At 28.3% G+C, this 24,310-nt stretch overlaps 1 protein-coding gene across 2 annotated transcripts in view; it reads right to left on the bottom strand.

Moving 5' to 3' along the window:
• Positions 1–23,363, bottom strand: part of LOC129757648 (protein TANC2) — a 392,643-nt gene extending 369,280 nt beyond the window's left edge. The window contains exon 1 of one of the 2 annotated variants that reach the window (XM_055754920.1): positions 22,968–23,363. The gene's annotated coding sequence lies outside the window, so the exon portion shown is untranslated. The remainder of the gene's footprint in view (positions 1–22,967) is intronic. The other variant, XM_055754921.1, reaches the window with a different exon arrangement.
• Between the last annotated feature and the right edge of the window lie 947 nt (positions 23,364–24,310).

Below are 24,310 nucleotides of genomic sequence, written 5' to 3'. Positions count from 1 at the left end.
TTAATTTTTGTAATTTTTGTAATTTTTGTAATTTTTGTAATTTTTGTAATTTTTGTAATGTTTGTAATTTTCGTAATTTTTGTCATTTTTGTCATTTTTGTCATTTTTGTCATTTTTGTCATTTTTGTCATTTTTGTCATTTTTGTCATTTTTGTCATTTTTGTCATTTTTGTCATTTTTGTCATTTTTGTCATTTTTGTCATTTTTGTCATTTTTGTCATTTTTGTCATTTTTGTCATTTTTGTCATTTTTGTCATTTTTGTCATTTTTGTCATTTTTGTCATTTTGTCATTTTTGTCATTTTTGTCATTTTTGTCATTTTTGTCATTTTTGTCATTTTTGTCATTTTGTCATTTTTGTCATTTTTGTCATTTTTGTCATTTTTGTCATTTTTGTCATTTTTGTCATTTTTGTCATTTTTGTCATTTTTGTCATTTTTGTCATTTTTGTCATTTTTGTCATTTTTGTCATTTTGTCATTTTGTCATTTTTGTCATTTTTGTCATTTTTGTCATTTTTGTCATTTTTGTCATTTTTGTCATTTTGTCATTTTTGTCATTTTTGTCATTTTTGTCATTTTTGTCATTTTGTCATTTTTGTCATTTTTGTCATTTTGTCATTTTTGTCATTTTTGTCATTTTTGTAATTTTTGTAATTTTTGTAATTTTTGTAATTTTTGTAATTTTTGTAATTTTTGTAATTTTTGTAATTTTTGTAATTTTGTAATTTTTGTAATTTTTGTAATTTTTGTAATTTTTGTAATTTTTGTAATTTTTGTAATTTTTGTAATTTTTGTAATTTTTGTAATTTTTGTAATTTTTTGTAATTTTTGTAATTTTTGTAATTTTTGTAATTTTTGTAATTTTTGTAATTTTTGTAATTTTTGTAATTTTTGTAATTTTTGTAATTTTTGTAATTTTGTAATTTTTTGTAATTTTTGTAATTTTTGTTATTTTTGTAATGTTTGTAATTTTCGTAATTTTTGTCATTTTTGTCATTTTTGTCATTTTTGTCATTTTTGTCATTTTTGTCATTTTTGTCATTTTGTCATTTTTGTCATTTTAGTCATTTTTGTCATTTTTGTCATTTTTTGTCATTTTTGTCATTTTTGTCATTTTTGTCATTTTTGTCATTTTTGTCATTTTTGTCATTTTTTGTCATTTTTGTCATTTTTGTCATTTTTGTCATTTTTGTCATTTTTGTCATTTTTGTCATTTTTGTCATTTTTGTCATTTTTGTCATTTTTGTCATTTTTGTCATTTTTGTCATTTTTGTCATTTTTGTCATTTTTGTCATTTTTGTCATTTTTGTCATTTTTGTCATTTTTGTCATTTTTGTCATTTTTGTAATTTTTGTAATTTTTGTAATTTTTGTAATTTTTGTAATTTTTGTAATTTTTGTAATTTTTGTAATTTTTGTAATGTTTGTAATTTTCGTAATTTTTGTCATTTTTGTCATTTTTGTCATTTTTGTCATTTTTGTCATTTTTGTCATTTTTGTCATTTTTGTCATTTTTGTCATTTTTGTCATTTTTGTCATTTTTGTCATTTTTGTCATTTTTGTCATTTTTGTCATTTTTGTCATTTTGGTCATTTTTGTAATTTTTGTCATTTTTGTCATTTTTGTAATTTTTGTAATGTTTGTAATTTTCGTAATTTTTGTCATTTTTGTCATTTTTGTCATTTTTCTCATTTTTGTCATTTTTGTCATTTTTGTAATTTTTGTAATTTTTGTAATTTTTGTAATTTTTGTAATTTTTGTAATTTTTGTAATTTTTGTAATTTTTGTCATTTTTGTAATTATTGTCATTTTTGTCATTTTTGTCATTTTTGTCATTTTTGTCATTTTTGTCATTTTTGTCATTTTTGTCATTTTGTCATTTTTGTCATTTTTGTCATTTTTGTCATTTTTGTCATTTTTGTCATTTTTGTCATTTTTGTCATTTTTGTCATTTTTGTCATTTTGTCATTTTTGTCATTTTTGTCATTTTTGTCATTTTTGTCATTTTTGTCATTTTTGTCATTTTTGTCATTTTTGTCATTTTTGTCATTTTTGTCATTTTTGTCATTTTTTGTCATTTTTGTCATTTTTGTCATTTTTGTCATTTTTGTCATTTTGTCATTTTTGTCATTTTTGTCATTTTTGTCATTTTTGTCATTTTTGTCATTTTTGTCATTTTTGTCATTTTTGTCATTTTTGTCATTTTTGTCATTTTTGTCATTTTTGTCATTTTTGTCATTTTTGTCATTTTTGTCATTTTTGTCATTTTTGTCATTTTTGTCATTTTTGTAATTTTTGTAATTTTTGTAATTTTTGTAATTTTTGTAATTTTTGTAATTTTTGTAATTTTTGTAATTTTTGTAATTTTTGTAATTTTTGTAATTTTTGTAATTTTTGTAATTTTTGTAATTTTTGTAATTTTTGTAATTTTTGTAATTTTTGTAATTTTTGTAATTTTTGTAATTTTTGTAATTTTTGTAATTTTTGTAATTTTTGTAATTTTTGTAATTTTTGTAATTTTTGTAATTTTTGTAATTTTTTGTAATTTTTGTAATTTTTGTAATTTTTGTAATGTTTGTAATTTTCGTAATTTTTGTCATTTTTGTCATTTTTGTCATTTTTGTCATTTTTGTCATTTTTGTCATTTTTGTCATTTTTGTCATTTTTGTCATTTTTGTCATTTTGTCATTTTTGTCATTTTTGTCATTTTTGTCATTTTTGTCATTTTTGTCATTTTTGTCATTTTTGTCATTTTTGTCATTTTTGTCATTTTTGTCATTTTTGTCATTTTGTCATTTTTGTCATTTTTGTCATTTTTGTCATTTTTGTCATTTTTGTCATTTTTGTCATTTTTGTCATTTTTGTCATTTTTGTCATTTTTGTCATTTTTGTCATTTTTGTCATTTTTGTCATTTTTGTCATTTTTGTCATTTTTGTCATTTTTTGTCATTTTTGTCATTTTTGTCATTTTTGTCATTTTGTCATTTTTGTCATTTTTGTCATTTTTGTCATTTTTGTCATTTTTGTCATTTTTGTCATTTTTGTCATTTTTGTCATTTTTGTCATTTTTGTCATTTTTGTCATTTTTGTCATTTTTGTCATTTTTGTCATTTTTGTCATTTTTGTCATTTTTGTCATTTTTGTCATTTTTGTCATTTTGTCATTTTTGTAATTTTGTAATTTTTTGTAATTTTTGTAATTTTTGTAATTTTTGTAATTTTTGTAATTTTTGTAATTTTTGTAATTTTTGTAATTTTTGTAATTTTTGTAATTTTTGTAATTTTTGTAATTTTTGTAATTTTTGTAATTTTTGTAATTTTTGTAATTTTTGTAATTTTTGTAATTTTTGTAATTTTTGTAATTTATTTTGTAATTTTTGTAATTTTTGTAATTTTTGTAATTTTTTGTAATTTTGTAATTTTGTAATTTTTGTAATTTTTGTAATTTTTGTAATTTTTGTAATTTTTGTAATTTTTGTAATTTTTGTAATTTTTGTAATTTTTGTAATTTTTGTAATTTTTGTAATTTTTGTAATTTTTGTCATTTTTGTCATTTTTGTCATTTTTGTCATTTTTGTCATTTTTGTCATTTTTGTCATTTTTGTCATTTTTGTCATTTTTGTCATTTTTGTCATTTTTGTCTTTTTTGTCATTTTGTCATTTTTGTTATTTTTGTCATTTTTGTCATTTTTGTCATTTTTGTCATTTTTGTCATTTTGTCATTTTTGTCATTTTTGTCATTTTTGTCATTTTTGTCATTTTTGTCATTTTTGTCATTTTTGTCATTTTTGTCATTTTTGTCATTTTTGTCATTTTTGTCATTTTTGTCATTTTTGTCATTTTTGTCATTTTTGATTTTGTCATTTTTGTCATTTTTGTCATTTTTGTCATTTTTGTCATTTTGTCATTTTTGTCATTTTTGTCATTTTTGTCATTTTTGTCATTTTGTCATTTTTGTCATTTTTGTCATTTTTGTCATTTTTGTCATTTTTGTCATTTTGTCATTTTTGTCATTTTTGTCATTTTTGTCATTTTTGTCATTTTTGTCATTTTTGTCATTTTTGTCATTTTTGTCATTTTGTCATTTTTGTCATTTTTGTCATTTTTGTCATTTTTGTCATTTTGTCATTTTTGTCATTTTGTCATTTTTGTCATTTTTTGTCATTTTTGTCATTTTTGTCATTTTTGTCATTTTTGTCATTTTGTCATTTTTGTCATTTTTGTCATTTTTGTCATTTTTGTCATTTTTGTCATTTTTGTCATTTTTGTCATTTTTGTCATTTTTGTCATTTTTGTCATTTTTGTCATTTTTGTCATTTTGTCATTTTTGTCATTTTTGTCATTTTTGTCATTTTTGTCATTTTTGTCATTTTTGTCATTTTTGTCATTTTTGTCATTTTTGTCATTTTTGTCATTTTTGTCAGTTTTGTCACATTTGTCACATTTGTCACATTTGTCATTTTTGTCATTTTTGTCACATTTGTCACATTTGTCATTTTTGTCATTTTTGTCATTTTGTCATTTTTGTCATTTTTGTCATTTTTGTCATTTTTGTCATTTTTGTCATTTTTGTCATTTTTGTCATTTTTGTCATTTTTGTCATTTTTGTCATTTTTGTCATTTTTGTCATTTTTGTCATTTTGTCATTTTTGTCATTTTTGTCACATTTGTCATTTTTGTCATTTTTGTCATTTTTGTCATTTTTGTCATTTTTGTCATTTTTGTCATTTTTGTCATTTTTGTCATTTTTGTCATTTTTGTCATTTTTGTCATTTTTGTCATTTTTGTCATTTTTGTCATTTTTGTCATTTTTGTCATTTTGTCATTTTTGTCATTTTTGTCATTTTTGTCATTTTTGTCATTTTTGTCATTTTTGTCATTTTTGTCATTTTGTCATTTTTGTCATTTTTGTCATTTTTGTCATTTTTGTCATTTTTGTCATTTTTGTCATTTTTGTCATTTTTGTCATTTTTGTCATTTTTGTCATTTTTGTCATTTTTGTCATTTTTGTCATTTTTGTCATTTTTGTCATTTTTGTCATTTTTGTCATTTTTGTCATTTTTGTCATTTTTGTCATTTTGTCATTTTTGTCATTTTTGTCATTTTTGTCATTTTTGTCATTTTTGTCATTTTTGTCATTTTTGTCATTTTTGTCATTTTTGTCATTTTTGTCATTTTTGTCATTTTTGTCATTTTTGTCATTTTTGTCATTTTTGTCATTTTTGTCATTTTTGTCATTTTTGTCATTTTTGTCATTTTGTCATTTTTGTCATTTTTGTCATTTTTGTCATTTTTGTCATTTTTGTCATTTTTGTCATTTTTGTCATTTTTGTCATTTTTGTCATTTTTGTCATTTTTGTCATTTTTGTCATTTTGTCATTTTTGTCATTTTTGTCATTTTTGTCATTTTTGTAATTTTTGTAATTTTTGTAATTTTTGTAATTTTTGTAATTTTTGTAATTTTTGTAATTTTTTTAATTTTTGTCATTTTTGTAATTTTTGTAATTTTTGTAATTTTTGTAATTTTTGTAATTTTTGTAATTTTTGTATTTTTTGTAATGTTTGTAATGTTTGTAATTTTCGTAATTTTTGTCATTTTTGTCATTTTTGTCATTTTTGTCATTTTTGTCATTTTTGTCATTTTTGTCATTTTTGTCATTTTTGTCATTTTTGTCATTTTTGTCATTTTTGCCATTTTTGTCATTTTTGTCATTTTTGTCATTTTTGTCATTTTTGTCATTTTTGTCATTTTTGTCATTTTGTCATTTTTGTCATTTTTGTCATTTTTGTCATTTTTGTCATTTTTGTCATTTTTGTCATTTTGTCATTTTTGTCATTTTGTCATTTTTGTCATTTTTGTCATTTTGGTCATTTTTGTCATTTTTGTAATTTTTGTAATTTTTGTAATTTTAGTAATTTTTGTAATTTTTGTAATTTTTGCAATTTTTGTAATTTTTGTAATTTTTGTAATTTTTGTAATTTTTGTAATTTTTGTAATTTTGTCATTTTTGTAATTTTTGTAATTTTTGTAATTTTTGTAATTTTTGTAATTTTTGTAATTTTTGTAATTTTTGTAATTTTTGTAATTTTTGTAATTTTTGTAATTTTTGTCATTTTTGTAATTTTTGTCATTTTTGTCATTTTTGTCATTTTTGTCATTTTTGTCATTTTTGTCATTTTTGTCATTTTTGTCATTATTGTCATTTTTGTCATTTTTGTCATTTTTTGTCATTTTTGTCATTTTTGTCATTTTTGTCATTTTTGTCATTTTTGTCATTTTTGTCATTTTTGTCATTTTTGTCATTTTTGTCATTTTGTCATTTTTGTCATTTTTGTCATTTTTGTCATTTTTGTCATTTTTTGTCATTTTTGTCATTTTTGTCATTTTTGTCATTTTTGTCATTTTTGTCATTTTTGTCATTTTTGTCATTTTTGTCATTTTTGTCATTTTTGTCATTTTTGTCATTTTTGTCATTTTTGTCATTTTTGTCATTTTGTCATTTTTGTCATTTTTGTCATTTTTGTCATTTTTGTCATTTTTGTCATTTTTGTCATTTTTGTCATTTTTGTCATTTTTGTCATTTTTGTCATTTTTGTCATTTTTGTCATTTTTGTCATTTTTGTCATTTTTGTCACATTTGTCATTTTTGTCATTTTTGTCATTTTTGTCATTTTTGTCATTTTTGTCATTTTTGTCATTTTTGTCATTTTTGTCATTTTTGTCATTTTTGTCATTTTTGTCATTTTTGTCATTTTTGTCATTTTTGTCATTTTTGTCATTTTTGTCATTTTTGTCACATTTGTCATTTTTGTCATTTTTGTCATTTTTGTCATTTTTGTCATTTTTGTCATTTTTGTCATTTTTGTCATTTTTGTCATTTTTGTCATTTTTGTCATTTTTGTCATTTTTGTCATTTTTGTCATTTTTGTCATTTTTGTCATTTTGTCATTTTGTCATTTTTGTCATTTTTGTCATTTTTTTTGTCATTTTGTCATTTTTGTCATTTTTGTCATTTTTGTCATTTTTGTCATTTTGTCATTTTTGTCATTTTGTCATTTTGTCATTTTTGTCATTTTTGTCATTTTTGTCATTTTTGTCATTTTTGTCATTTTTGTCATTTTTGTCATTTTTGTCATTTTTGTCATTTTTGTCATTTTTGTCACATTGTCACTTTTGTCATTTTTGTCATTTTGTCATTTTTGTCATTTTTGTCATTTTTGTCATTTTTGTCATTTTTGTCATTTTTGTCATTTTTGTCATTTTTGTCATTTTTGTCATTTTTGTCATTTTTGTCATTTTTGTCATTTTTGTCATTTTTGTCATTTTTGTTATTTTTGTCATTTTTGTCATTTTTGTCATTTTTGTCATTTTTGTCATTTTTGTCATTTTTGTCATTTTTGTCATTTTTGTCATTTTTGTCATTTTTGTCATTTTGTCATTTTTGTCATTTTTGTCATTTTTGTCATTTTTGTCATTTTTGTCATTTTTGTCATTTTTGTCATTTTTGTCATTTTGTCATTTTTGTCATTTTTGTCATTTTTGTCATTTTTGTCATTTTTGTCATTTTTGTCATTTTTGTCATTTTTGTCATTTTTGTCATTTTGTCATTTTTGTCATTTTTGTCATTTTTGTCATTTTTGTCATTTTTGTCATTTTTGTCATTTTTGTCATTTTTGTCATTTTTGTCATTTTTGTCATTTTTGTCATTTTTGTCATTTTTGTCATTTTTGTCATTTTTGTCATTTTTGTCATTTTTGTCATTTTTGTCATTTTTGTCATTTTTGTCATTTTTGTCATTTTTGTCATTTTTGTCATTTTTGTCATTTTTGTCATTTTTGTCATTTTGTCATTTTTGTCACATTTGTCATTTTTGTCATTTTTGTCATTTTTGTCATTTTTGTCATTTTTGTCATTTTTGTCATTTTTGTCATTTTTGTCATTTTTGTCATTTTTGTCATTTTTGTCATTTTTGTCATTTTTGTCATTTTGTCATTTTTGTCATTTTTGTCATTTTTGTCATTTTTGTCACATTTGTCATTTTTGTCATTTTTGTCATTTTTGTCATTTTTGTCATTTTTGTCATTTTTGTCATTTTTGTCATTTTTGTCATTTTTGTCATTTTTGTCATTTTTGTCATTTTTGTCATTTTTGTCATTTTTGTCATTTTTGTCATTTTTGTCATTTTTGTCATTTTTGTCATTTTTGTCATTTTTGTCATTTTTGTCATTTTTTGTCATTTTTGTCATTTTTGTCATTTTTGTCATTTTTGTCATTTTTGTCATTTTTGTCATTTTTGTCATTTTTGTCATTTTTGTCATTTTTGTCATTTTTGTCATTTTTGTCACATTTGTCACATTTGTCATTTTTGTCATTTTTGTCATTTTTGTCATTTTTGTCATTTTTGTCATTTTTGTCATTTTTGTCATTTTTGTCATTTTTGTCATTTTTGTCATTTTTGTCATTTTTGTCATTTTTGTCATTTTTGTCATTTTTGTCACATTTGTCATTTTTGTCATTTTTGTCATTTTTGTCATTTTTGTCATTTTTGTCATTTTTTGTCATTTTTGTCATTTTTTGTCATTTTTGTCATTTTGTCATTTTGTCATTTTTGTCATTTTTGTCATTTTTGTCATTTTTGTCATTTTTGTCATTTTTGTCATTTTTGTCATTTTGTCATTTTTGTCATTTTGTCATTTTTGTCATTTTTGTCATTTTTGTCATTTTTGTCATTTTTGTCATTTTTGTCATTTTTGTCATTTTTGTCATTTTTGTCATTTGTCATTTTGTCATTTTTGTCATTTTTGTCATTTTTGTCATTTTTGTCATTTTTGTCATTTTGTCATTTTTGTCATTTTTGTCATTTTTGTCATTTTTGTCATTTTTGTCATTTTTGTCATTTTGTCATTTTGTCATTTTTGTCATTTTTGTCATTTTTGTCATTTTTGTCACATTTGTCACATTTGTCATTTTTGTCATTTTTGTCATTTTTGTCATTTTGTCATTTTTGTCATTTCTGTCATTTTTGTCATTTTTGTCATTTTTGTCATTTTTGTCATTTTTGTCATTTTTGTCATTTTGTCATTTTGTCATTTTTGTCATTTTTGTCATTTTTGTCATTTTTGTCATTTTTGTCATTTTTGTCATTTTTGTCATTTTTGTCATTTTGTCATTTTTGTCATTTTTGTCATTTTTTGTCATTTTGTCATTTTTGTCATTTTTGTCATTTTTGTCATTTTTGTCATTTTTGTCATTTTTGTCATTTTTGTCATTTTTGTCATTTTTGTCATTTTTGTCATTTTTGTCATTTTTGTCATTTTTGTCATTTTTTGTCATTTTTGTCATTTTTGTCATTTTTGTCACATTTGTCATTTTTGTCATTTTGTCATTTTTGTCATTTTTGTCATTTTTGTCATTTTTGTCATTTTTGTCATTTTTGTCATTTTTGTCATTTTTGTCATTTTTGTCATTTTGTCATTTTTGTCATTTTTGTCATTTTTGTCATTTTTGTCATTTTTGTCATTTTTGTCATTTTGTCACATTTGTCACATTTGTCATTTTGTCATTTTTGTCATTTTTGTCATTTTTGTCATTTTTGTCATTTTTGTCATTTTTGTCATTTTTGTCATTTTTGTCATTTTTGTCATTTTTGTCATTTTTGTCATTTTGTCATTTTCTTGTCATTTTTGTCATTTTTGTCATTTTTGTCATTTTTGTCATTTTTGTCATTTTTGTCATTTTTGTCATTTTTGTCATTTTTGTCATTTTTTGTCATTTTTGTCATTTTTGTCATTTTGTCATTTTGTCATTTTTGTCATTTTTGTCATTTTTGTCATTTTTGTCATTTTTGTCATTTTTGTCATTTTTGTCATTTTTGTCATTTTTGTCATTTTTGTCATTTTTGTCATTTTTGTCATTTTGTCATTTTTGTCATTTTTGTCATTTTTGTCATTTTTGTCATTTTTGTCATTTTTGTCATTTTTGTCATTTTGTCATTTTGTCATTTTTGTCATTTTTGTCATTTTTGTCATTTTTGTCATTTTTGTCACATTTGTCACATTTGTCATTTTTGTCATTTTTGTCATTTTTTATTTTTGTCATTTTTGTCATTTTTGTCATTTTTTGTCATTTTTGTCATTTTTGTCATTTTTGTCATTTTTGTCATTTTTGTCATTTTTGTCATTTTTGTCATTTTTGTCATTTTTGTCATTTTTGTCATTTTTGTCATTTTTGTCATTTTTGTCATTTTTGTCATTTTTGTCATTTTTGTCATTTTTGTCACATTTGTCACATTTGTCATTTTTGTCATTTTTGTCATTTTTGTCATTTTTGTCATTTTTGTCATTTTTGTCATTTTTGTCATTTTTGTCATTTTTGTCATTTTTGTCATTTTTGTCATTTTTGTCACATTTGTCATTTTTGTCATTTTTGTCATTTTTGTCATTTTTGTCATTTTTGTCATTTTTGTCATTTTTGTCATTTTTGTCATTTTTGTCATTTTTGTCATTTTTGTCATTTTTGTCATTTTTGTCATTTTTGTCATTTTTGTCATTTTTGTCATTTATGTCATTTTTGTCATTTTTGTCATTTTTGTCATTTTTGTCATTTTTGTCATTTTTGTCATTTTTGTCATTTTTGTCATTTTTGTCATTTTTGTCATTTTTGTCATTTTTGTCATTTTTGTCATTTTTGTCATTTTTGTCATTTTTGTCATTTTTGTCATTTTTGTCATTTTTGTCATTTTTGTCATTTTTGTCATTTTTGTCATTTTTGTCATTTTTGTCATTTTTGTCATTTTTGTCATTTTTGTCATTTTTGTCATTTTTGTCATTTTTGTCATTTTTGTCATTTTTGTCATTTTTGTCATTTTTGTCATTTTTGTCATTTTTGTCATTTTTGTCATTTTTGTCATTTTTGTCATTTTTGTCATTTTTGTCATTTTTGTCATTTTTGTCATTTTTGTCATTTTTGTCATTTTTGTCATTTTTGTCATTTTTGTCATTTTTGTCATTTTTGTCATTTTTGTCATTTTTGTCATTTTTGTCACATTTGTCATTTTTGTCATTTTTGTCATTTTAGCCATTTTAGTCATTTTAGTCATTTTTGTCATTTATGACATTTTTGTCGTTAACCAAGCAGGTTTCTTAATTCGACTATATATTCAGTTTTGTTACAACTTTTAGTTGTCAGTCATAAACGGTTGATATCAAACTATACAAAATCATTCATGCTATAACTATCAACATTTGGGTGAACTAACAATTTTTCGAATGGGTTTAAAGATTCTACTAAAAAAATTGTTTAGATGAAATTTTAGATTTTTTAAATAATTCGGTTTTTTATTTATACGGTCACCACAATATAGTCAGCTTCCATGCTAAAAAAAAAATTTTCAACAAACGTAAGTTTGTCAAAAAATTTCTAGTAACGGTTTTTAGAAAAAAAAAAAAAAGAAAAAGGAACGGTTTTCTTTCATGATCGATCAGTTTTGAAAGTCGCTGTTTTTTCTTTTGGCTTCATTAAAATTTTCAGCAGATCGTTTTTTTTTAAATGGCCACAACATCTAACGGAAAATGGATGATCTTACGATCCAAATGTATCAGTAATTGAATTTTAAAATTATATTTTTCACTGACTGTTTGGATTTCAAATTCCAAATAATTAAAAATTCATTGCATACGTGTAACAATAATTTCACACGAGCTCAAACCGTTTAAACATAGGCATTGACATTCCCGGAACAGTACGAAATACTCTCCCTCCGAATATATTTGAGTGAAAATTAAATGGAACATTGAAAATTTTCCAAAACAATTCTCCTTACCCATAAAGTAACGCCCGTCGAATGGCACTCGGAGGTATTGGCCGTAAAACGATCGAGATTGAGACACCCCTACATACATACATACCTAAAAGACAATAATCGGCAGCCGATGGCATTTTTCACCACGTGAGCTGAGCTCACGGAAAAGTGGGACCCAACATAAATTGACGCGTACCATATCCTACGTATAAGGAAGCGCATCATCCCAATCTTTAGCCGGTCGATGACCCCGACCGTCTGTGGCAGTTGGGATGAAACCGTAGGTAGTAGGAAAGTCAGTGACTTCTAAGCAATAACAACCAACGACCGCAAACTGAAGACACAGGCCTCAAACTGACACTGCGAGGCGGAGGGAAAATTTGTATCGAGAAAACCTCACCTACAACAACCATGCACTATCCTGATTGACGCCTGAGAGCACCCGCACTGAATCGGCCGCTAGTGCTGAGGGTTCAAAGATCCGAGCGCGTTTTCTTCACACATTTTCCCTTAGTTATCCGCCTGGAAGGCGTAAGCGCGAAAGAAGGAAGGAAGGAAGGATGGAAGGTAATGATTTTTTTCTTCACGCGTACAAGACACGTGTTGTCTGTACTCATCTAGCGCAGTCTTGGTCGGGATCAAAATGTTTTCCCTTTTCCATCCCTCAAAACTTAGAGGTTCGGTTCTGTCTTAAATGAGTAAGAACGTGAGCTACGAGATTGTACAGTTTGCTTGGGGTATGAAGAAGATTATCGAAAACTGTCATTAGATGATCGCGTTGTTCTACGGAAGTCGCAAAAAAATTAAGAACTGTTTGGGAATTGGAACTTCCTTCATGGATGCCGAATGAAAACTAACAACTGATGACGGACATTGACAGAGGCTCTTGATTGTACACAATTGGATGATGAATTTAATTTTCAATTAGTGGGTAAGGAAAATCATTACTCATCTATGCATTCCTAAGTTAACCTTTGATTAGCTAGATCTCAAACTAAAAGATAGCTTAACGATATCACCAATAAACTATATATTGTTTTGAATACATGTTTGTTGACATTAAAATTTCATCAGCCTGAACATTTGTTTTTAAAATTTTAGTTAGTAGAATCAAATGTAACATTTTTTACTCTTAAATGTATACAGCACCATTATGTTATTTTTTATATCAATTCTAGTGATAGAAAATGTGTAAAATTCAGTTTGAATACAACTTTTTAAAACTAAAGCTGTGATCATTTAGTATCCAGACACTTCATTTAGCTACCACGGTGCCCCCCTGGACCGTTATTATAAAAAAAAAGTGATCATCAAAACCAAGTATAGGGCTTGATTTCTTAGGTAATTATACACCTCTGGGCAAATTTAAAAAAAAATCCCTAGTCGAATTTTCGAGAAATCTTGATTTGAAATTTTTAGGTCAAAAAAACCAATCTGTATATATATAAATGAATTTCTGTCTGTCTGTCTTTCTGTCTGTTCCCTATAGACTCAGAAACTACTGAACCGATTTACGTGAAACTTGGCAGGTGGGGGTATTGGAGGCCGGGGAAGGTTCCTATTATGGTTTGGGACCCCCTCCCTAACAGGAAGGGGAGGAGGGGCCTTCCAAACAAAAGACAATTTTTTGCATAACTCGAGAACCAATCAAGCAAATGGTATCAAATTTGGCATGGTGTGGTATTTGGGAACGGAGAATATTTCAATGAATATTAGGTACCCCTCTTTCCTCTCAGTGGGGTGATAGAAAGGGGGGAGGGGGGCTACCTTACAATTTTTCATATAACTCGAAAACTATTCGAGATATTGGAACCAAATTTGGCATGGGAAGGAATTTGGATACGAAAAATATTTCTATGATTATTTGAAACCCCTCCCTCTTTATAGTAGGGAGATATAAAGTGGGGAGGGGCCCCCTTTTTGATTTTTACATAACTCAAATACTAATCAAGCAAATGGAACCAAATTTGGCGTGGGCGGATATTAGGGAACGTGATATGTTCTAATGATTGTTTGAGACCCCTTCCTTCTTCCAGCGGGGAGAAAGGAAAGAGGGAGGGAAGTTCCATACAATTTTTTATTGCATAACTTAAGAATTACAACAGCAAATGGAACCAAATTTGGCATGGAACGATATTTGGGTACGAGAAATGCATCTTTGAATATTTGGTATTCCTCAATCCTTCAAAAAGGTGGATGAAAAGGGGGAGAAGAGATTTCCCTTACAATTTTCAGTATAACTGAAGATCTGATCGAGCAAATTTGAACCACAGCGCTACGTTACTAGAGCTCGGATATGCAAAAATTTAGCAGCGTTGTGTTGGTTATAAAAAGGACTACCTTGCCTATTTTTTTAGATTTAAGTGTGTTTGAGATATTAACGATGCAAAAAGACATGATAAAAAAATGGAAATTCTTCTTTATCGATTTGAAAACTCATTAACTGTTGTTTTTTTCTGGATATTTTTTTGGCTCAAATGGTTAAGTAGTATAAGAAGCCACTCTAGGATGCTCAAGAAGTTCAAACCAAGCATCATAGTGAAACCCTTGATCTCTACTATGGTAAAAAGTCTATGGTTATTGGGTATAACTTAATGCAGACCCTTTAACTATGCAGTACATCCGTTTCCGGCCTGCAAAAAGTGTTGCCTGTCTTATAGACACCCAGCAAATAACTGTAAATGACCAGTTCAATGGATCGCAATCTGTGCAATCGGTTTTTACGCAATGTGGCAGAAGTGTTCTGATGGACAGAGAAATTTATGTTAAAACCGAATTGAGGAGGTCAAATTTTTCGGGATGTCTACTCATGAAAAGGTTCCGACTAGATTCCAATTGGCTTTTCCAGGTGAATTTCTGTAAAATATCATGATTTTGCAAAGGTTTTGCTTCTGTGGTAAAAATAATAGATCAATGACATGACATGACTGAAAAAAAGTGCAAAGATAAAAAAAAGATTTTATGATAAAGTAAGAGTATTTCTTGAAATCAACAGTAATTTAGCGGGAAACAATTATTTGCGCTCTCGCCTTAGGATTACAACATATGGTGTCCATGACAAAGTCATACAACTTTACAAGGTGCTACTTTTGAATGGAACAATTTAGGGTGGTTCATAAAACTCGTTAGATACGAAAATAATTTTTTACTGTAATAAGATAGTGCTGTATTATGTTCAGCAATTATGCAGAACAACATAATTGATGAAACTTTGTAGAAGACTTTGATTTTTCGTTTATAAATTAGGGTGGTCCTTTAAAAACAAGGTTTTTTGTTATAATTTTGATGGGTATGAACTTATCAAAATCATGTTTTCGGCAAGTATTTAGCAAATTATTATGCGCATCTTTTGGCAGCAAACAGATTTCAAATATCTGTTTTTGATTCGCAGTTATCATGAACTTTGTGTTCAAAATGGTTGTTTTGTATGAGCCATAACTTCAAATGGAGCAAACCAAAAAATTCAAATCTACATTATATAAAAAAAACTGGAGAGGTGCTTTTTGTTTAAAGCTTTTTATTTCCATTTGAATTTGACCAAAATTTCCATTTTTCATATAACGTTTCTATATTATTTTTGACTAAATTTGACTTTATGAGGAATGACTGTACACATCGTAACATTGATATCATCATGATAGTTAACAGATCTGAACAACTTTTTTTAAAACGAAAAAAAAGTTTATTTTGAGAAGTCAATCATAAAATTAATAGAAATAAAAAAAAAACACTTATTGCTAGAATATAATGAAACTAATTAAAAACGCATTAGGGGCCACGGATCAAATGACGGCTGCATTCAGGAAGGTTCATTTTTGAGTATAGCATACATTCTGTATTGGATTGTGAAATGTACGGATCTGATGTCAGGAGGAGTCTTTTAAAAACATCCTCCAGACTAACCACACGATCTAACTTTCAGGAGTGGTTTTCTCGAAATCTTCGTAAACTCTTGTTTCTCCAGCTTCTGCTGAATACATGTCTATAGGTAAAATATGATATTTAATGACTACTGCTCCATGCACTAACTATTTGTGTACGGTTGGAGAAACGGGATACCAGCTATATAAATTGTTATAATGCACCCGAGCAGTGTTGAAAATTTTCGACAGAACCTATTGAATTTGAAACCGAAAAATTTTCAGTCAAAGTTAACACAAACGACTACTATTTATTTTTCCTTTCAATGTTTCTACGATCATTTGATAGATGATTCACTATCTGGTTTGTTTTTCAAATTTTCTTCATCGCTTTCAATTCCATTGAACGTGCACCGACAGAGTTCATTTACAGCTGTCAGTTCATCCAAGAAGTCAGTGAAAATTTGAAATCAAGAATTTCGTCTGTCAGAAACTTGGGTGAAAATTTTCATCAAGCCAACAGGCGACCGCCAACAGTGCAACAAACGAACCAGGCAATAATCGAAATATTTGAACTTTAAACTTATGTTAATTATTTTATTTTCATATAGGTGTCTGAAAACGGAAGCAATTTAGGGACATATATAGTGAAATCAATAGTGCAGGCTTGATTCGTTTACAAAAATTAAATAAAACTTATATTATTAAGAAAGTGGATTGGCGATTTGCAGTTCAAAATGACTCGCAGAGGGCACTGCGATTGAAATGATGATGTTATCGACTCAAATGTCATAACGCATAGTATTTTTTCAAAACACAAGAGAATTTGGAGAATTTCGATATTTAAAGAAATATTAGCTGATAATGGATTAGTGAACAAGGTAAGAAAAAGTGATTTACGTAATCGTTCAATATTTTTAAGGCCAGTTAATTGTTCTATCTTTGATAATTTTTAGATTTCTGGAAATAAACTGCGTTGTGCCAATTTAAACAACCCGAAGTTCCCGTGCAATCAAGTTTCCAGTACCACCTTCGGAATCAAGAATTGTTATGAATAGAGAAAGTTTTTTGAAGGTGTAGAAACCGTAATAACGAACTATTTCCCAGTATTTGACAGATGACAATTTTATTGCAAGTAAGTTTTTCCATCATTTTCAACATTGATCGGTTCTCTGAAAATTTATCAATATCTAAAACATACATAATATTTCAGATACTCGAAAGAAGAAGAAATCAATTCGGTCAAGAAAAAAAACTGCCATCACTAAAATTTTGGAACAGATTAAATAGAGAATGCTTGTTTGGAGAAAATCATTCTTCTGACTCAAAATCAAACATACAAAAGAGAATTGAAATAAAGCGCGCAAAGGTGACATCGTCGATCTACCTCATTATCTTAAACTTATTTGGCGTACGTTATTTCAATAAACTTGAAATTTTCTCATTATTCTGTGTTTTGCATCATGCTTGAGCAGCAACCGTCCCAGTAAAAATCTCTTTTCTTTGAAACCTTAAAAAAAACTTTGTTTAGAAAACCATAGGCTCTGAAATCATCAAATCAAAACAAAATATTCAAAAATTGTGCTTAATGTTCCGAATTATTGAGATCCAAAATTTGATTGATAGCTGAGTACCTCCATTTTTATCGTTTTTCTACAGTAACTGGTACAGCAACATATTTTGCTTCCGAGACTGAACTATTCTCGAATCATCCGGATAGAATCACCAACGAAGCCGCACATTCATCAAAGTTTGTTCTAACGGAATGGCTTGTTCTTGATCGCAAAAAAAAACAAAAATGAATTTGTTCAGAAAAATGTTCAAAAATCAAATTTACTCATACAAAAAGCATGTAAGCTACTAAATTGAAGATTTTCTAACTTGATTTAGCCGTTTTTATTGCTTGTTGTTAGAAAGGTTCTCTAAAAAACCTAATTTTCAAAACAATTTGTATACTCTCCCATGTTAGAAAACAGCTATCATCACCCTTTTGTTAGTACCATAAGTGAAAATCAGTTGGCGCTGCATGCCAAAAAGTTTTGCTGCAAATCGCCAATAGTTATTTTCATTTTTTAACAAATTCAAACATTAAAAACTGAATCAGAAAAAAACGTTTTTTTCACGTCTGAAGGAGTTGGATTCAAGCACGATGTACAGTGGACCGGCAGATTCTTTCTGCCGGAAGCTACATGTTGTGGGACATTGATGCAGGGGATCAGTTTATAATTTTCACTCTGCAGAACTTTTGTTACTTGTTACTCAGTTTCCTGTTCCTGGGGCAATTAGCTTCCGGCATCGATGAAAACAGAAAAAAAAGGCACTGTAATCGTTGCTTCTTAAAGCTCTGTTTGCAGTTCAGCGTAATCGAAAGCTATGTTCAAAATATCAGTTGGATGACATTTCTACGAATGATTTTTTTTTCCTCTGTCACTTTCACTAGGATCCCCATGACAATGATCAAATCAAGTGTTCATGTTCAGTGAGTTAACGAATGAGTGTTGAAAGAACTGAAAAAAATAATTCTCGAACGTGATCAAGTGTTGATTTCATGAACGCACCCACCACTTGTTGATTTTTCATTAACTGTGGAAATTTTCTGGGTGACTGAGGTGTTTTCTCAATGTTTGGCGCTATCAGCTAACTGAAAATGAAATTTTTTAAGACTGCACCCGAGTTTCTTCGGCATATATTTCAAAAGTTCATATTCTAACTTTTCTTTGAACGTTCATCACGAATAATCGAAACTCTTGTATTGAAACTGTGTTGTTTACTTAGTTTTGAACAAAATTGCGATTGCAGCGAAGCGACTGATCACGTCCCAGCAGATGTGATAGACTTTAATACTTTCACAGTTCATGAAGAGCTCATCGTTTCTGCTGCTAGAAAATTGAAAACTTCTTTCGCGCCTGGACCGGATGGGATTCCGGCTGTTATTTATTCTCGCTGCATCGAAGCTGTTTCATTGCCTTTAACTCGAATTTTCAATAAGTCGTTCCAACAACGTAAGTTTCCTGACAAATGGAAAAGTTCGTATATGTTTCCTGTTTTTAAGAATGGAGAACGTCGTAATGTAAAACATTACAGAGGCATAATAAGTTTGTCTGCTGGTTCCAAACTTTTTGAAATTGTCGTTAGCCAAGCTCTTCTACGCGCATCATCGCATTACATAGCCAGTGAGCAGCACGGGTTCATGCCTGGGAGATCAGTTTGTACTAATCTGCTTGAATATTCATCATTCTGCATGAACCAGATCGAAAAGAGAAAACAAATTGATGCTGTGTATACCGATATAAAAGCTGCTTTCGACACTATCGACCATGGGATTTTGTTGGCTAAGCTGGCTAAGCCTGGTATTCATAACAACATGGTTATTTGGCTCAAATCCTTCTTAACAAACCGCTGTATTAGAATCAAGCTCGGCGATAGCGTATCTTTTCCATTTACGAATCGGTCTGGCGTCCCACAAGGAAGCAACTTGGGGCCTCTATTATTCGCTCTGTTCTTTAATGATCTGATTATCAGCTTAGAAGACGGAACCAAAATTGGATATGCCGATGATCTTAAAATATTTGTTCCTGTTATAGATATCGAAGATTGCGTTCGCTTGCAATCACTCTTGAATCACTTTGGCGAATGGTGCACACTGAACAAATTATCAATTAGTGTGTCGAAATGTTCCGTCATCACTTTTCATCGAAACAAAACACCACTCATCCACGAATATAAAATCGGCAACCAGCTTTTAAACAGAGTATCAGAAGTCGATGACCTTGGAGTCATCCTTGATGCACAGCTCACGTTTAACAGTCAACGTTCTTCAGTCATCAATAAAGCGAATCGTCAACTCAGCTTCATCACCAAAGTGGCGCGTGAATTTACAGATCCGTTATGCCTAAAATCCCTGTACTGTGCGCTCGTCCGATCAATAATTGAACATGCTTCAATTGTTTGGGCCCCTTACCAGCTAAGTTGGATTTTGAGGATTGAGCGCGTGCAAAAGCGATTTGTCAGAGTCGCTTTAAGACACCTTCCCTGGCGCCACCCCGAAGATCTCCCCGCTTATCCTGAGCGATGTCAGCTTTTGGGTCTTGAAACTCTTGGATGCCGCCGAAAGACTCAACAGGCAGCATTTATCTCAAAAATTTTCAACGGAGAAGTGCAATCGCCAAATTTGCTAGGAATGATAAACTTCAGTGCCCCATCAAGGACCCTACGATCTGGCTCGTTACTATTCAATCAAACTCATCGAACTTCGTATGGCTTCAATGAACCACTAAGCGCGATGGTGCGTATGTTCCAGGCTGCTGAACACCTTCACCAGTTTGGAGAATCTACAAGTCGCTTTATTCGTCGAATACGTCAGTCCAGATTATTTAATATTGTTTGACAGTGTTTTTACTATTCATTTAAACTTTTATGTTCGATGAATTAATAATAAAATAAGTAAGTAAAAAAAATAATAAGTAAGTAAAATGATCACCGGAGCATCTAAAACTGGCATTCAAAGGCAAAAGGACATAAGTGAATAATAACTCCTTCTAAGAAAAATACAAAACAAAATTTTTTGTTAGGTAGTTTGTGATTCATTTTTTTTTCAGTTTTTGTTTTTATGCATTAATAATCAAAAAATCTCAATTTTTTTTTTATTTCTTGCCCCTCTGGCTATGTTAGTCTTTCAAAATGTTTTCAAAAGCCATTGAATTTGCAACTCTGCTTTTGTAGTGGTGATAAATTTAAAATTGTTGACTAAGGGTGCGAACGCAAAGAAGTGAATTTCATGTCGCAGCACATAAGTGGTTCATTTTGTTATATGAAAAATGGAAATTTTGGTCAAGTTCAAATGGTAATAAAAAGCTTTAAACAAAAAGCAACTCTCCAGTTTTTTATATAATGTGTATTTTAACATGTTCTTTCAAACAAAACAAAGTTTGAATTTTTTGGTTTGCTCCATTAGAAGTTATGGCTCATACAAACCGGCCATTTTTTAACACAAAATCCATGATAACTGCGAATCAAAAACAGATATTTGAAATCTGTTTGCTACAAAAGTTGCGCATAATAATTTGCTAAATACTTGCCGAACACATGATTTTGATAAGTTCATACCAAACAAAGTTATAACAAAAAAACTTGTTTTTAGAGGACCACCCTAACTTATAAACGAAAAATCATCATAAAACCTAAACGGTAATAGATAGCCATTCAAAGTCTTCTACAAAGTTTCATCAATTATGTTTTTCTATTTACACTAGAGCATAGAGCATGTTCAAACGTTCAACTTTTCTCTGTTACAAAAAAAATAAAAAATAAATGTTTTCTTCTAGAAATTGTTACTTCGACCCAAATATACAACTGAAACGAATTTAGAAATGAAAATGGGAGCTATTTATTTTAAATTATTCTGAAAAAAGAACATCGTACTTTTTGCTTACATACCAATTCAAGCACGTACTTAACATGAAAAGTGTTTTTGTGTTACATGGCTGCATAAAAGAGACTTTTGATCCGCTTCTTTTTTGAAAAATGAGACTTTAGAACTGATATTCAACTGAAAGCAAAATTTTTATGAAAAATTTTTAAAACAATATTCCCTCTTGTCAACTTAGACGGTGGGGCAAGGGCAAACGTCGATTTTTAAAAAAATTCTTCTTCAAAGTGATTCAATATGTTGGAAAGACCAGAAGGGATATTCCGTATGTTGAAACTGAAGCGGATATTTAAAATTCTTAAATGTCTTTGTAAATAAAGGTCATTTTGAACAGCATACGTTAAAAATGGAGTAAAAAACATAAATTTATACTGCAGACATACTGCAGATATATCAATGAAACTTGATAAAACACACAAACAGAAATACGTTTTAAATCCATTTTAAAACCATTACGCTGATGCATTTGAAAATAAACTTTGCATTTACATTTGCCACAATTTACGGGAAAAATGTTAACTAAGAAATTTGTTTTTGCCAACATTTATGAATATTTGACTTTAAAAAAAAAATAAAAAAAAACGCTGAGAATTTATTTAGTGATGCAACTGATATTTTTTAAATATTTATATTTTTGCTTTGATAAATTTATTAGAAAAAAAGAAATTTGCACTGTATAAAATCGATAATTTTCATACCATGACAAGTGCAGTTTAGGAAAAATTCAAGCTGTAATGTCTCATGTCCACGAGATCGGCTTATGGCGAAACATTTTTTAACATCATTTTGGCGCAAAAAGGATAGATATTCAAAATGCTTCGAAGGGCGAGGATGATGAAAAAAGCTGTTTGAAAATAGTTATTAAAAATCCTTTTCTTCGTTTTTTTTGCTAAATTCTATAGCTTATTTTTTCAATTCTAAAAAATACACCATCTAAAGCTAATCAAGAGCTGGAAGTGCTCATAACACAGAATATAAGGAATAAACTCAAAAAACTGTCCCGATCCACGCTATCGATCGGTTTTCAAAATTCTATCTCCATAAAGTACAATGCGAATCTTTTTCTTTCAAATAGAAATATATGTAAACTCGAGCCGAGTAAATCAGCCTACCTTCGTCAAGCAGTGGCTGACAAAATTGGAAAAGATGGGGAAGCTCCCATGTAAGTTTAAAATAAAGAGCTTTTCGAAGAAGGGATCATATTTTATAAGAAGGTTTTTTTGCGTACGGATATTTGGCATAACTCAAAAATAGATGTGACAAATGTTTTTATGGAAGTTCGTAACTTCCCACTTTGGGAAAAAAAGGTGGAAAATCCATAAATTTTGACATTATATAAGTCATTATGAAGCTTTAAAAATAGAGTAACAATTTCAGATCATGAAGAAAAAATTTAGAGATCAAGTTTCAGTAAATAATATATACCATCTTTGAATTGCAGTTCGGAACTCCAGCTGCAGCTCTCATATCAAAGATGTTGGTTCTGAACTATGATGAGGTTTGACTTTAAAAAATGCTTACAAATATCTAAACTTGAACAAATTTTTACAAATTACATTTATTTGTGGTAGGTGTAGCAAAGCACACCGGGTCAGCAAGTCTATCAATAAAAAAAGGTGAAAGTTTATTTTTTATCTAAACTTTTGATTGGATAACTTTATTTCGAAGAACCCTATTATTCTCAAAAACACATTTTGATAAAAATAGCCAATAATAATGTAAGAATAAGGCTAGTCGGCTAGCTCCCCGCTAGTAAATATTGAATGCTAAAAACAAATATATCACCCCCCTTTGTTGAGCAAAACAAAGCGTGATGCAATAATATTCAAAAACATTGTATTATTATATTTTTTTTTCTAAATAATGAAGAACAATCTTACCGTTTATTGAGTGCTTAGGTCCAAATACTAAGGTGATTTTCCAACAGCGTCTAATCCAATTGAAATATTTTACATGTTATCCAATAAATCACTATCTCATCCAAATAAATAACTTTTTACACTATTATGATTAATGCATCATGTACTGCTTCTAATTCGAAACACTAACCATTCACTTAGGTAAACAAAATAAATATTCGCAATAAATTATCAAATCCACGGGAGATTATCGGACACAACAGAATTACACCGCTCCTTCGGGAAAGTACAACGGCACATTGCGCTATAAATATATATATCTGCACAAACACGCGAAAAAAACCGAACCGAGCTCCGGAATTCGAGCAAATATTTCCGCCACGCCATGCAGGGATCGAATCGCGCCGATACAATGCGATGCTGCGTCTCCGAGCCGAAAGTGAAAACTAATCCTCGCGACCAAGAAATAACAGGACAGATCCATCCAACCTCCCTATTTTCCGACCCGGCAGACGCATTTTCGGTTTTCGTTTTCCACCACGTTTTTCCATCGTCCGTACATAACATACATAGGAACGAAATATAGGTACAAGCGGAATGAGCAATAGAGGGACACTTTCCACAGGAAGAAGCTTCTTTAACTGAAATAAGTTTTTCAAGCTATGAATATATGACATTATTAAATGAGTACGTATGGAAATAGTGAAACAAACGTCTGTTCTTGATTAAAACGGCTTCATTATTTAAAAGGTTGTTTTTATTTTGAATAGGTAGCTGGCTAAGAATTCAGATTGAGATCCTAGAGTTCAAATCTGTCTCGAAGATTACCGTCAACTGGGGCAACATGCAACAATTTTCAACTTCAATGGCTTCTAAAATCTTAATGCTTACAGATAATCATACCTCTTGTAGATCAAAAGTTTTAAAGTTGATGGGATGGGACACCAAACTGACGTAATCAGAAAAATTATTGGTTTTACCAGTTATTTTCAAATTTACAAAAACATGCGATTTTCACCCTACTAAGAAAAAGGGGTAAGTTGCAACAAATTCTGTAATTAATGGAAGATCAAATCAAAACGTTTGAAATTTTATAGTTTTTGATATATTTGTGATGTCATAACGAATAAAACACCGATTGTAGTAATTTTTTGTTTTGTTCGAAATAAATTTTACATTTTTTCTGTAAAAAAAATGTTTTTATGAAAAAAGTGTCAATCTGCTGCATACATTTAGGGGTAAAAAATACTACAAAATATTCAATTATCTAAAATCACGTAAATAAATCTTAGGATGGTTGAAATTTTGATGTTAACAAACGCATAATGCAAAACAATCATATCCCAGCATATGGAAACGCGATT

This window comes from Uranotaenia lowii, chromosome 3 (genome assembly GCF_029784155.1).
Source record: "Uranotaenia lowii strain MFRU-FL chromosome 3, ASM2978415v1, whole genome shotgun sequence".
NCBI lineage: Eukaryota > Metazoa > Arthropoda > Insecta > Diptera > Culicidae > Uranotaenia > Uranotaenia lowii.
Note: the sequence above shows the minus strand (reverse complement) of the source record. Positions and strands in the feature narration are given on the sequence as shown.